The sequence below is a fragment of the Sorex araneus genome, chromosome 1 (genome assembly GCF_027595985.1).
Source record: "Sorex araneus isolate mSorAra2 chromosome 1, mSorAra2.pri, whole genome shotgun sequence".
NCBI lineage: Eukaryota > Metazoa > Chordata > Mammalia > Eulipotyphla > Soricidae > Sorex > Sorex araneus.
The window spans coordinates 150,202,005-150,214,627 of NC_073302.1; the positions used below are offsets into that span (position 1 = coordinate 150,202,005).

A 12,623-nucleotide genomic window follows, 5' to 3' on the forward strand; every position below is an offset into this window, starting at 1 on the left:
ACAGTACAGAAATTCAATCAAACATCTTAACTTTATGTAAAAATTTGGCAAATAAATTTACATTTTTACATTTATGCATATTTATATGAATGTGGTTTCACATATTATTTTGCATGTAGACATTTATTTAAGAGAAAATTTTGTGGGTGGTGTCATACTTCTCTTCTTTGTAAGTATCTGCCATCAGCAGATTGGGTGGGAGGATTTCTGCCACAGTTGTCATGCTTCCAGCCATTCCACCACTTGGTGACTTGCTTAACATGTCTGGGTACCACAAACTTTGTTCCTTGACAGCCTCAAAGGAGGAAACAGCCCAAACACTGAGAACTTAAATATTGCAACCAATATACTTTAAGCACAGAACTCCTCGTATCTTATGATCTCTTCCTCCCATTTTTTCCTATCTATTTCCAAAAGTCACAACCCTGGGCTGGAGTGATAGTACAATCTATAGGACACTTGTGTGCACATAGCTGGGGTTGATCCCCAGCACTGCTCATGGATCCCCCAAGTGCTGTCAGGAGTGATCCCTGAGCCTAGAAATAAGAGTAGAAGCAGGGGAAGGCAGAGCTGAAAGGCCCTATTAAAATATGAATAATGGATCTCGCTCTCCCATCCTGCTCCAGCAGTTAAAGCCCCCTCAAAGGTTTCCAGCTCATGCAAATCTGTGAAGACAAAGAAGTTTCCCCAGGGGGCTGCCCTGAATCGGGACAGCTAAACTGCTAAAGCCTGCTGAGCAGGCTTCCATTATTGTTGTGTCCCCTTTATTTTAAACTAGAGCCCCTCCCCCGACTGTAGCCTCCATCTATGTTGGAAGTCACCTTTTAACCTGTAATTTGCTATTTACAATGTAGTGTCTTTGTTTTCTGTTTCAATGTAAATTTTTGTGCCAAAGGGCCAGGGTGTTTGTTCATTCGAATAATGTTTGGCTCATATTAGTCAATAATAATTTGTTGAATGAATAAATGAATATGTATTAGGAAAAGCCTTTCCACTCATCTTGGGAGGGTCTTGAAGCCACAACCAAGAAGAGAGTCAAACAAAATTCGAGCAATGGACTCGAATTTGTAGTTTCCTACAAATTGAAGAGCAAAATTGGGGATGGACATGGGGCTCCTTCTTCCCTGCAGAGGAGGCTGCAACAATAATCGAGGAATGAGAAATGTTCACTGCGCTTTCTGAAATACTGTCTTTGGGTCTCTTTCTACTTGCCCCATGCCTTGGAGAGCGCATTCCTGAAACTGCAGGGAATGAGTGTGTCTCCCCGATGCAGTTTAATAGCAGTTGGTGGGTCAGGTAGGTAGGTAGAAAACAAATCTTGAAGCTGGGGTTTGAAAACGCCATCTTTAGTCTCAAAATGATGATCTGAGAAGCCTGACTGGCTGAGTGGTACGCTAGCTTGCCTCCGGGAACTGGCAGTGAGTTTAGCACAGCGCAGGGTGGAGGGCAGAGAGGAGTGGGCTATGGGGGGTGGGAGGGAAGGGCTAGGAGTCTCCCACTCCAAGCAGTTAACTGGAAAATGCTTCAGCAGCGGCCACAGCAGGAAGAGAATGCCTGGGAGGCTGCTCCACGAAGGCCCTGAGCAGAGAGCCGGCTCTGCTGTCAGCGGGGCTGGCCGCACTGAAGAAGAGCAGCCGCTGGAGAGACAGACACCGTCTGGCTTTTGTTTCTTTTCCCTCCAGGACACAGAGGCCTGTGTGCCTTCTCCTTTTGCATGCGAGCCTTTTTCTGAGGACAGTGTGCTGCTGTACTTACGGTGCTGTTCAAGCCAAACAAAGAGCAAAGCAGCCACTGATTTGGGAGAAGACTGTTTTTCACGCAAAAATGAGACTGCTGGGGTTTCTTCCAGCTTTAAAATGTGGGCACGTTGGGGGCACAGTGGGTAGGGCTTTTGCCTTGCACGCGGCTGACCCGGGTTCGATTCCCAGCATCCCATATGGTCCCCTGAGCACGGCCAGGGACAATTCCTGAGTGCAGAGCCAGGAGTGACCCCTGAGCATCGCTGGGTGTGACCCAAAAAGCATAAATTAATTAATTAATTTTTTAAATGTGGGCGCTTTTCAAAGAGAACTAGAGTTCGTGTGCTTACTGGATAGAGCTGCTCTTACCACAAGAGCTAGAGGTTTACATGCCCTGTTTTCTGGGGACCAAGAGTGGGGGACACCAGGGAAGAACCAACAGTGACCCCTGGCTTCCCACCTTTAAAGACTCTCTCCTTGCTCCAGCTCTTCTGAAACGGGGTCTCCAGCCAAACCGTGTTGTGTATGTGGCCTCTGATACAGGCTGGGTTGTAGGGAATGCCTCTTCCCTTCAAGTACAGCTGCAATTAATACCTTTAGTTGGTTTTTATTTTAAAAGATTTATTTTTATTGAATCACTGTGAGATAGACCCTTACAAAGCTCCTCATGATTAGCTTTTAGTCATACAGTATTCCAACACCCATCCCTCCGCGATAAATACATTTTTTAGAAAGATGTTTTGCTAGGAAATGACAAAGCATGAAAACACAAAGCCCTGAAGTAGTACTCAGGCCCCACCTTCTTCAAATGACTCTAACAAAAGGCAGACAAGGCTTAGTGAATTTCAGGTAGCCTTGCACCCCAGGTCATCTCCCTAGGTGACTTCAGCTGCCATAGATCTTCACACTTCCACCACAGTAAACCCAGGGGTTCCTCTTGCCAGGATGCCCCAGGGAAGGGCATGGACTCACACAGGAATTTGACTTCACTTTAATCCCTTCTTGCATGCCAGGCCTTGGACAAGCTCCTTACTATTAAATATATTATCTTATTGATTACTGTTTGTAAGGGACACATCCTGCAATGCTTGACTTAGAGGTGTGGGCCTAATGGTTTGGTGGTCACTTGGGACCACCAAAGCTACCCCCAGTGGTGTTCAGGGGGCCAGGCAATATGAGGCTCAAACCCAGGACCTCACATGTATACCACCACTTGAGACATATCTCTGGTCTTGGACAACATTCTTGGGGGGCGCAGGGGAGTGTGGTACACAGCGTTTACTCCTGGATCTACACTCAGGGATCACTTCTAGTGGGGCTCAGATGGTCATATTTGGTACGGGGATTGAATTCTGGTAGGCCATGTGCAAGGAAAGCAACTTGTCCACTGTACTATCTCTCTGGTCCAATACAGACCTTTCACTTCTCTGATTCTCACTTACTTTACCATGAAACAGAAGTAAGGACTTCCGTACTATTGAGTTGGTGTGCATCACTGTATCACTGTCATCCCGTTGATCATTGATTTACTTGAGCAGGCCCAGTAACGTCTCCATTTGTCCTAGCCAAGAGATTTCAGCAGCCTCTCTTTACTCATCCTTCCCAAAGGTGCCTCATCAGGGGCTCTTTCAGGATCAGGGGAATGAGACCTATCATCGTTACTGTATTTGGTATATGAATACACCATATAGGGAGCTTGCCAGGCTCTTCTGTGCAGGCAGGAAACTCACAGTAGTTTGCCAGGTTCTCCAAGAGGGAGAACTAGGCTAAAAGCTTCTGGGAGCTTGGTTTTATAGTCTCTGGATGTTGGCTGTTGATAGGATTACATGGTGCCTGGGGCAGTTTGTGGGTTAACTGCCTAGCTACTGGAAAATGGGGGATCTGGGCAGAAGAGACCCAGTCCTGATCCAAGAAGGCTTGGAGGTCTCAGCCCCGGGTCCCACACACCTGGGTTCCTCTGCCAGTTCCTTCATGTGTGAGGCTCGTCTAAACATGTGGAGAGGGGCCTTGAGCATGGCTGTGGCTGGGTTCCAGAGGTCTTCAGCTGCCAGGGCTCTGCTTGGGGTGGAGGGAAACTTAACCCACCCCCCTCGAGGGGCCCCACTGAAGACAACCAGGTGTGGGGGCAAGAGACTCTGCCAGAGTGCATACTAAATAAAATTAAATAAAAATTCAGAGCTCTATTTTGTGATCATAGAACTCACTCTGTTGGCTTAAGCATCAAGGCAGCATTCTGTTGAAGACCCCAGTGCCTGGAAAAGTCAGAGAACCCAGTTTCAGAGGCAGAGAAGCTGGAGGACACCCTGCAGCGCTCCCAGCGTTCGTGCCATCATCCTCTGCCTGCCAGTGCTCCTCAGGACTTCTGCCCCTGCAGCTTCTGAGGGTGGGGCTTCCCTCGAGACTCCATCTGCTGTGCCATTGCCTTCCATCCCAATCTCCCACACCCTGAGAGCCACTCCACGCTGTCCACCCCTCTCAACGGTCCCCAAAGGTTTCTCGCTGGTCCTGGCATGAGACAGTCGGTGAGTCACTTTCTGTTTAAGGCAGAGTCAAGTGACTCATGGGTGGAATTCGGGTTTTAAGCTTTTATCTGGACAAGGACAGTATGACTTTGGCAGGAAACACCAGCTTCCCCTTCAACCTCGCAGCTCCCCACTCCCAATTCCAAGTGAGCACCCTACCCCTCCCTATGTGAGTCCCATATCTCTCAGTGATATGATGCATTCCCTTGTCTACTTTTTTTTAATTAGGGGAGGTGGGGGGTCAGAGATTGGGCCACACACTCAGGGCTTACTCCTGGCTCAGTGCACAGGGGTCACCCCTGCAGTGCAGCAGGGATCGTATGTGTTGACCACAAACAAGACAAGCACCTTACCTTCCTGCACCATGGCTCCAGGTCCTTTGTCTGCTTTGTGTAGCGTTGCCTCCAAAACCTGTGCAGGGGTTCTTGGTCCAGGCTATATATTTGGATTCAGGCAAGACAGGGGCTGCAGAACTGAGCTCACCGATCTTGAGTGAGATCGAGTGTAGGTGTTGTTAATAGCTTCCCAGGTTATTTTTATCAGGGGAAACTGTCTTCTAAAATCCCATCAAGGTTTTACTTAACACACTGAAGCTTTGAGCATGGAGTAAAACTTGAAAGTATAATAACAAGAGTAGAAGAAAGTAATATTTTCCCAATTTCTAATAACCATCTGAAAATACGTATTGTTGAGTTAATAATTTTGCAAATAAGGGGAACAATTTTGTTTTCTTGGAGCATTTCAGCTGCTGAGTTAGAAAGTCATGTGAATTCTTCCGAAGTCATTATGTGTTTATTATATGTATGTTCATTATGTGTATGAATTTTAGTAGAGAACAGGGATTAAGCACCCATAGGCCAACAGGACCTGGTTGTTCAGCCTCTCTGAAGTAGGTGGACACTAGCAGCTCTAATTTTTGTGGGGTCTTGAGCCAGTACATAGACCTCTCTGCCTGTCTTTATCTATAAACTCAGGATAACAATAATAGTTACCTCATAGGGATGAAGCAAGGCTTAAAATAAACATGGAAAACAATTAGAAAGAGCTAGACCCAGATTAGGTTCAACTAAGGTTAACTATTGTCATTTGAATTCACTTCCTATTCTTTGAAACACTATTGATGGAAGGATCTAAGAAGGGGGGGCGGGGGGAGACAAAGTGGATCTTAAAAGTGAACATAAAATTTAAAAAAGGCTAACCAGGCTCACCTGCCTGCCTGCTTTGCCAGCCCACCTCTCCAGGGGCCAGTGCTGGAGGCCAGAGCTGCTTAGAGACCCAGGTTGACCTTGAGCAGCAGGTCAATGTTTCATAGTGGTGAACTAAGAACATGTTCTCCAACAGCTAAAACTACCTCTTAGAAATGAAAAGAGGGCCTTGGAGATGGCTCAAATGGGCTGAAGCACATGCTTTGCATGTGGGAGTTCCGGGTTCTATGCCCAGAACCTCATGGTTCCCTGAGCACCAGTGATCACTGCTCTAGGGGTATCCTCAGGGCACTGGTGAGTATAGCCTCAACTCCCCCTTCCAAGAGAAGAGTGATGTGTGCTGGAGCGCAGCGAGGAGAGGGTTCGTCTGGCCTGCCGCTCTGGATCTGTCCATTGCTCCCACGAGTCCTTCTCGTCTGCCAGCAACCACAGCTCTCTTCACCTGGAGTCGGATCTGTGTTCTTGGCCTTGCTGCTTTCCCGTGTTTCCGAGGAAGCATTCCCCCTGCAAAGAGACCTTGTCAGACCACACTCTCAGGAGGGCACATTACCATCCTCATTTTCTGCTTTCACACACCCAGGCTGTGCCCCTGTACACACACACACACACACACACACACACACTCACACACACACGTGTCCATAGCACTCACACCTTTCTGCTTTCTCCTCTGTCACCCATGTCACTGTCACACTCAGTGCTGACTCTCAACAAATACCAAGGGAGTAGTTCAATGAATTGAATACCTGTAGTCTCCACAGATATTTCCTCTGAACCTTCCGGCTCAGAAGAGAAGGCGAGGGCCTGTAGTGATAGTACAGCGGGTAGGGCACCCTTGCACGAGGATGACCTGTGTTTGATTCCCAGCATCCCATATGGTCCCCTGAGAACCACCAGGAATAATTCCTGAGTGCAGAACCAGGAGTAAGCCCTGTGCATCGCCAGGTGTGACTAAATCACTGTCTCTGTATCACTGTCATTGATTTGCTCGAGCAGGCACCAGTAATGTCTCCATTTGTCCCAGCCCTGAGATTTTAGCAGCCTCTCCTTACTCGTCTTTCCCAATGATTGGGGGCTCTTTCAGGGTCAGGGGAATGAGATCTGCTATTGTTACTGTTTTCGGCATATCGAATATATATACATATACATATATATATATTTCCCATTATGATTTTATGGAAAATGGGTAGGGAGTGTCTTATGATGTGTATGATGTATGAATGTGACTCAAAAAGAAAGAAGAAAAAAAAAAGAAGGCGAAGAGACAGGATCTGAGTGACTGAGGAGCAGAGACGTGAGGCACGACCTCTGTCCATTCCCTGAGTGCACATGATCCAGCTGCCTAACACTTTGATGGTAACTAGACGGAAATCGTAACTGTGGGAAGTGGAAAACTTTAAATCTTACCTTTGAGCTTCTCGCTCAGTGAGCACAGAAGTGTTGGTGTGGAGCTCCATCTCGCGCATGGATAGGATCACGGGAAGATTATAAACCAGAGTAAGAACAATTCATGTTATTTTTAAAAATTCTATTTATTTAGAAGCATACAAAATGTCAAAAACAGCTGCAACATTTTCCTTTTTTTTTTTTAGCAATTACAAAGTGGTATTCAGTTAATGGAACAGCAATTATTCCATATAAGCTGCATCAGAGAAAACTGAAGATGAAAAAATCAACATCCCCATACATGATGATTTTGTGCTATTCGTCAACAAGATGTCACTTTAAATTTGCTTTAAATTTTCATGTCAATTTATAACCTCCAAACTGTACCAGGCAAGGTTGATGGTTATTGAAAATAACATCAGGATAGGGCTGTTCAACGACATATTGGTAGTGTGTTAATTATACAAAAGAAGACACTCTGCAGTTTAAAATCAAGTCTAACACAACCTTATATTTTAATTTTTTTCTTTAAAAGGAGTGATTTATATATGGGAGGGGGGTTAATAGACAAGAAAAAAACTGTTTTTGAATTGCCTTAGTCATCATCTTCTTTGTTTTCATCTTCTTCATCCTCCTCTTCTTCCTTCTTTTTCTTGCTCTTTTCAGCTTTGACAGCTCCCTTTCGGGTCGCACCAGGATGTCCTTTGGCTCAGTATGCAGCAATATCCTTTTCATGTTTTTCCTTCAGCTTCGCAGCCTTCTTTTCATGGGACTGCTTGTCACCCACAACAATGTTCTTCCACATCGCTCCTCATTTCTTTGCAACATCACTTCTAGTCAGGCCAGAATACTAGCCTTTGATTTAGGGGGCAATACTCAGAAAAGAACAGGGAAAAGCCGAAGGAGGCCTCTTAGGTGCATTGAAATCTTTTAACTTCTTTTTGTTTGTTTGTTTTCCCTTTAGGAGGGATATAAGTTTTCATTTCTCTTGTACCTTGTCGGTCTTTGCTCTGTCTTCATGTTTTTTTCTTTCTCTGTAGCAGACACAGGTCCCTTCTGAGCACTGCTTAGAAAACTCTGAAAAGTTGATGGAAGCATCTGCATGCTTCTTATTGAGTTCCTCCTAGCAAGTGTACACAAAGAACATGATGTTTTGCCTCTCGGCTTCTTAGCATCTCCTTTGCTCACGCTTAATTCTTTTTCCTCAGTGAGGCACAGACTCGCCCAGTGCCCATCGGCTCTCGCTTGCCCTGGCTTTGTCTCCGTGGAGCTCCATGTACTGCCTCTCTTATCTTTTTGAGACAAAGAAGAAAGCAACTTGGATACTAAAGCTGCCTGTTCCTTCTGAGAAGAGGAAAACTAGATTCTTTTTTTCTTTTTCTTGTTGGTGTGCAGGTTCTTGTTGGTGTACGGTACAAAATAGTCATATATGAGGATGGCAGCTTTTCCATCTTTAGTTTTCTCTGATGCAGCTTACATGAAATTATTGCATTCTGTTTACCAAATACCACTCTGTAATTACTAAAATGTGGGAAATGTGATTTATTTGCATTTTTGTTTATCATGGGGTTCAATGCAACGGGACAACAATGGGACAAGTGATTACAAGTGAAGTGATGGGGTTCAATGCAAGGACCAGAGAATGCACGCGATGCTGTTTGGTCCTTGCAGTGCTGGTGATTCCTGGGTCACCACAGCCGTGATTGGGGGCTCTGGGGCTTCACTGGGAGATATTCTGAGGACCATGTGGTGCTGAGAATCAAACCCAGGTCTGGAGCATGCCACTATATACTGTGTCCCCAGCCCTCATATGCATGTGTACACTATGCCATTCTCTGACTGGCCACTGAGCCGCTTTCCACACCGTGTGATGAAGTCAACCCTGCCCCACTGGTTGAAGCTCGAGGATAGGCAGGCTCTCTCTTGTCCATCCTTTGTTTTGCTGAAGAGGAGAAAGAATCCCAGATACCACTGTGAGAGGATCTCAGGCCCCACAAGGGTCCTATCTCTGCTCCCTGCCATCTCTGCTCTTGCCCATAAATGATTCGGCTCACTTTGATTTGATCCCTCTGTCTGACCTGCCAGGCTGTAAGCAAGGTCACAGGAGCTCAGGGGGCAGCCTGCCCACATGCTATTGAAAGCAAGAACCACCCCACTGACATCAGACAAGGCCTTTCTCTCTGGCAGTGCTTGGTGAGCCAGCCTTTCTCCAATGAGCAAGTCCAGGCAGAATGTTCCCAACGTGGGGGATGTCCCCTTCCTGCAGACTCTTTCTTCTCCCCATGGCCCAAAAACACAACAGGTAGCCCAGTGAAGGAGAATGCAGTGGGTATCCCACAAAGTTGGCACATCTCAGGGCTCCTTTCCCCTACGCCCCTCTGCACAAGGAAGGAGGGAGGGACTCCAATGCCTTGCCCAAGAACACACCAGATCCAGTCCTATCAGGTCACCAAACGTTGAGGAAAGTTTGGTCCCACTCACAGGAGCTCTGGGGTGCTGCTCTGCACACTTGGATGTCAGAGGTGAGGGTGTCGGCTGGTGGGGGAGGGGGAGGGCAGAGCTGGGTTTGTCCGTTCTGCCTTTTCTCCTGCTGACACTCCAATGTGCTGGGAAACTCTTTGCAGGGTCCTGGTCTCCCTAGAAACTTCTTTTCCTTTTTTAATTTTTTTTATTTTTTAAACATTTTTTATTAGTGAATCACCGTGAGGTACAGTTACAGATTTACATACTTTAGCTCTTGTGTTTCAGTCATGCAATGCTTGAGTACCCATCCCTCCACCAGTGCCCGTTCTCCACCACCACCCATGATCCCAGTATCCCTCCCACCCACCTTCATCCACCCCACCCCACCCCCACCTCTGTGGCAGGGCATTCCCTTTTGTTCTCGCTCTCCTTTTGGGTGTTGTGGTTTGCAATAACTCTTTTCAATCCTGATTGTGGATTGTTTAGAACTGTCTTGGGCAATTCCCCCCAGGCGTGTAACTAGTCCAACTTTACTCTCAATTCTATGTGGGCTGGTTTGGGATTTATGTGGGCCGGGGTGTCAAGAAGGTAGAATGTGACTGACTGGTAGGGGAGCTTGGCAGTATCTTCAAATTTTAAGAGAAAGTATCTCACCCTCAACTCTCTCTAAAATTGCTCATCCACTGACCAACAAGTGTTAGGTTGTAGGTTGACTTTATTGCCATTGTTTTGTTTATATGAGAAGGTCACTGACTATTTTCTGTGAAGTTTACCCATGCAGTACTCAGGTGCCCAGGGATCAACTCGGTGATAGCCCACCAACTGGCTGGCAGTTCAGTGTGAAGGGCAGAGAATGCAGTGCTGCTCGGGTCCTGCAGTTCTGGGCTACTCAGGCCACCCAGGGATACCCCAGACAGTACTTGGGGGACCGTGTGGAACTTGGATGAGACCCAAGCCAGATGCATGCAAGGTTCATGCCTCGCTATCTGTCCCATCTCTCTGGCTCCGGAGGGTTACTGATTTAAACACCCAGGGAGCCCACCTCTACCTTTGTCTCTAAAACTGCATTCACAAACATTTCATTTTCCAGGCACCTTCTGCATCTTCATGTCTCTCAAACTGTGAGTTGAATTGTCTTTAACTTTTTGCTCCTTTGGGGTGGGTATTGTTTTTTTTAATTTAATTAGTTTTGGTTTTCAGGCCACATCCGAAGGTGCTCATTAGCTATTCCTGTCTGTGCTCAGGATGGATCCCCAGTGGCACTTAGGGGAACCACATGTAGTGCTGGGGATTCAAACCAGGGTCAGTCACATGGAAGGTAACTGCCTTACCTCCTTTTGTCTCTCTCGGGGCCCCTCAACCTTTGCTCTTTTTTCTACTTGATCATCTTTAAAAGGTTCCCACTAAGACTTAAGCTTTGATGGCTTCTGGTATTGTACTACTCATCAATTTTAGAAATTATTGGCATGGATCTTGTAATATCTAGTGTTCCTCAAAGTGGATGATACTGTTTCCCCCCACCCCCCAGGGAACACAGAAATGACCCAAGGGACAGTTATACCTCAGTTACATGGCAAGGAGGTGTATGGGTGTGGGGGAGCACTTTCCAGAAAGAAAATACATTCCCAAGAGGACACAATACATATTTTTGTATTGGTGATGCTCAGGGGTTACCCCCAGCTCTGTGCTCAGGAATAACTCCTGGTGATGCTTGGAGGACCATATAGGATGCCGGAGATCAAATCCAGGTCAGTCCAGTGCAAGGCAAATGCCCTACTTGCTATGCTATTGCTCCGGCCCCGATACCGTACTTTTGTTTTTTTGAGAAGGGGGTAGGAGGCCAGATAAATTTGGAGACTTCCATCAGGCTTTGCTTTTCTCAAAAGGCATTGCCATGACATCAAAAGTATGTTCCAAACAAAGTATATATCTCTATCACTAAAGTCATGAGAAAAATCACAGAAACTGGAAAGGGAGAAGCTTTGGGGTTTGGATTTAAATAAGCAGAGGTGGCTGGGAGTTCTTAGCTCTCGGGTGGTTAGGGAGCAACTACTATCCAGGGGAACTACCCTGCCCAGTGAAGCGAGGCCCCCTGCTGGTTGCTCACTGAATCTAAGGTGAGCCCGTGCTGAGAAGTCATTTTGGAGACCTATCCCCCGGCCCTTCTCTCCTAACTCCTGGCTGGGCAGGACAGGGTCACTACCCACCATGGGCATCTTCAGTAAGTGCGGGGTTCCTGGGAGGAGGGCTGGAATGAAAACGAACTGACCCCATCATATTCTTCTAATAAAATTACATTGTAAAATACATGCAAACATGAACCATTTTAGATGGGAACTGAAGTTGGATGTTTCTGAGACAGTAAAGGCATGAAAGAGTTCCCGATGGCTTACCATTCAACCACAGTCAGGAGGAAGCAAAATCTCAGCAATCTCAAGATGAAGTGAGAAAGCTTTGAAGAGGCTGTTTATTATCCAGTAAAAGTGGCAACCAGAACCATGGAGAGACTCGGGGTCCTATTAACACAGAAAAGCAAAATCCAGGAGCTTGTGAACTGGAGTGCATGTTCTCCATGTGGAAGCTCTGGATTTGATCCCCAGCACTGTCTAATCCCCAAAGCACTGCTAAAGTGATTCCCCCCAAGAAAAAGAAAATGCTCTATCTGTATTGTGAACCATAATGCCCGTAAGTAGAAAGAAAGAGAGTAAGAGGGAAATTGTCTGCCATAGAGACAGGAGGAGGAGTATAACGGGGGGTGGGGGGGACTGGGGGAGATACTGGGACATTGGTGGTGGAAAATTTACACTGGTTGAGGGATGGGTGTTCGATTATTGTAAGACTGAAACTCGAACATGAAAGTTTTGTAATTGTAGCTCATGGTGATTCAATTAAAAAAAAAAGTTGAATTCTTTAACAGGCAACATTGAGGATCACAGTAGTACGTAAGATTTCAAGGTCTTTCTAACTTGAGCTCCCGGCGCTGCCCCACAGCCATGCCACCCTCGCACAGAAGCTGCTGAGCTGAGTCCCTCCCTGGCCCCAGATTCAGACCTCACAGACATCTTTATAAATGTCTCCCTCCCTGCACCCCAGTCACTGGGGATTCTTTGCATGCAATGATTCCTGGTAACTGAAAAAGCCCAAATGAAACTTGCATAAAGTCATTTAGCCCTTCCTGCAACCCTAAGAGAAAAAAAATCATATTGCCATATTAAAAACTAGGAAACTAAGGCCACAAGCGAGGAAGCAGTAGGGCAAGGCTGACGATGTGTTGCTCCCACATCTTCCCCCGCCCTCTGCTCCTACGT

The 12,623-nt window shown here is 46.5% G+C and overlaps 1 pseudogene; it reads right to left on the reverse strand.

Annotated features, from left to right (window-relative positions):
- Positions 1-7,447: 7,447 nt before the first annotated feature.
- LOC101538447 (high mobility group protein B1-like) overlaps positions 7,448-12,623 on the reverse strand; it is a 42,642-nt pseudogene continuing 37,466 nt past the window's right edge.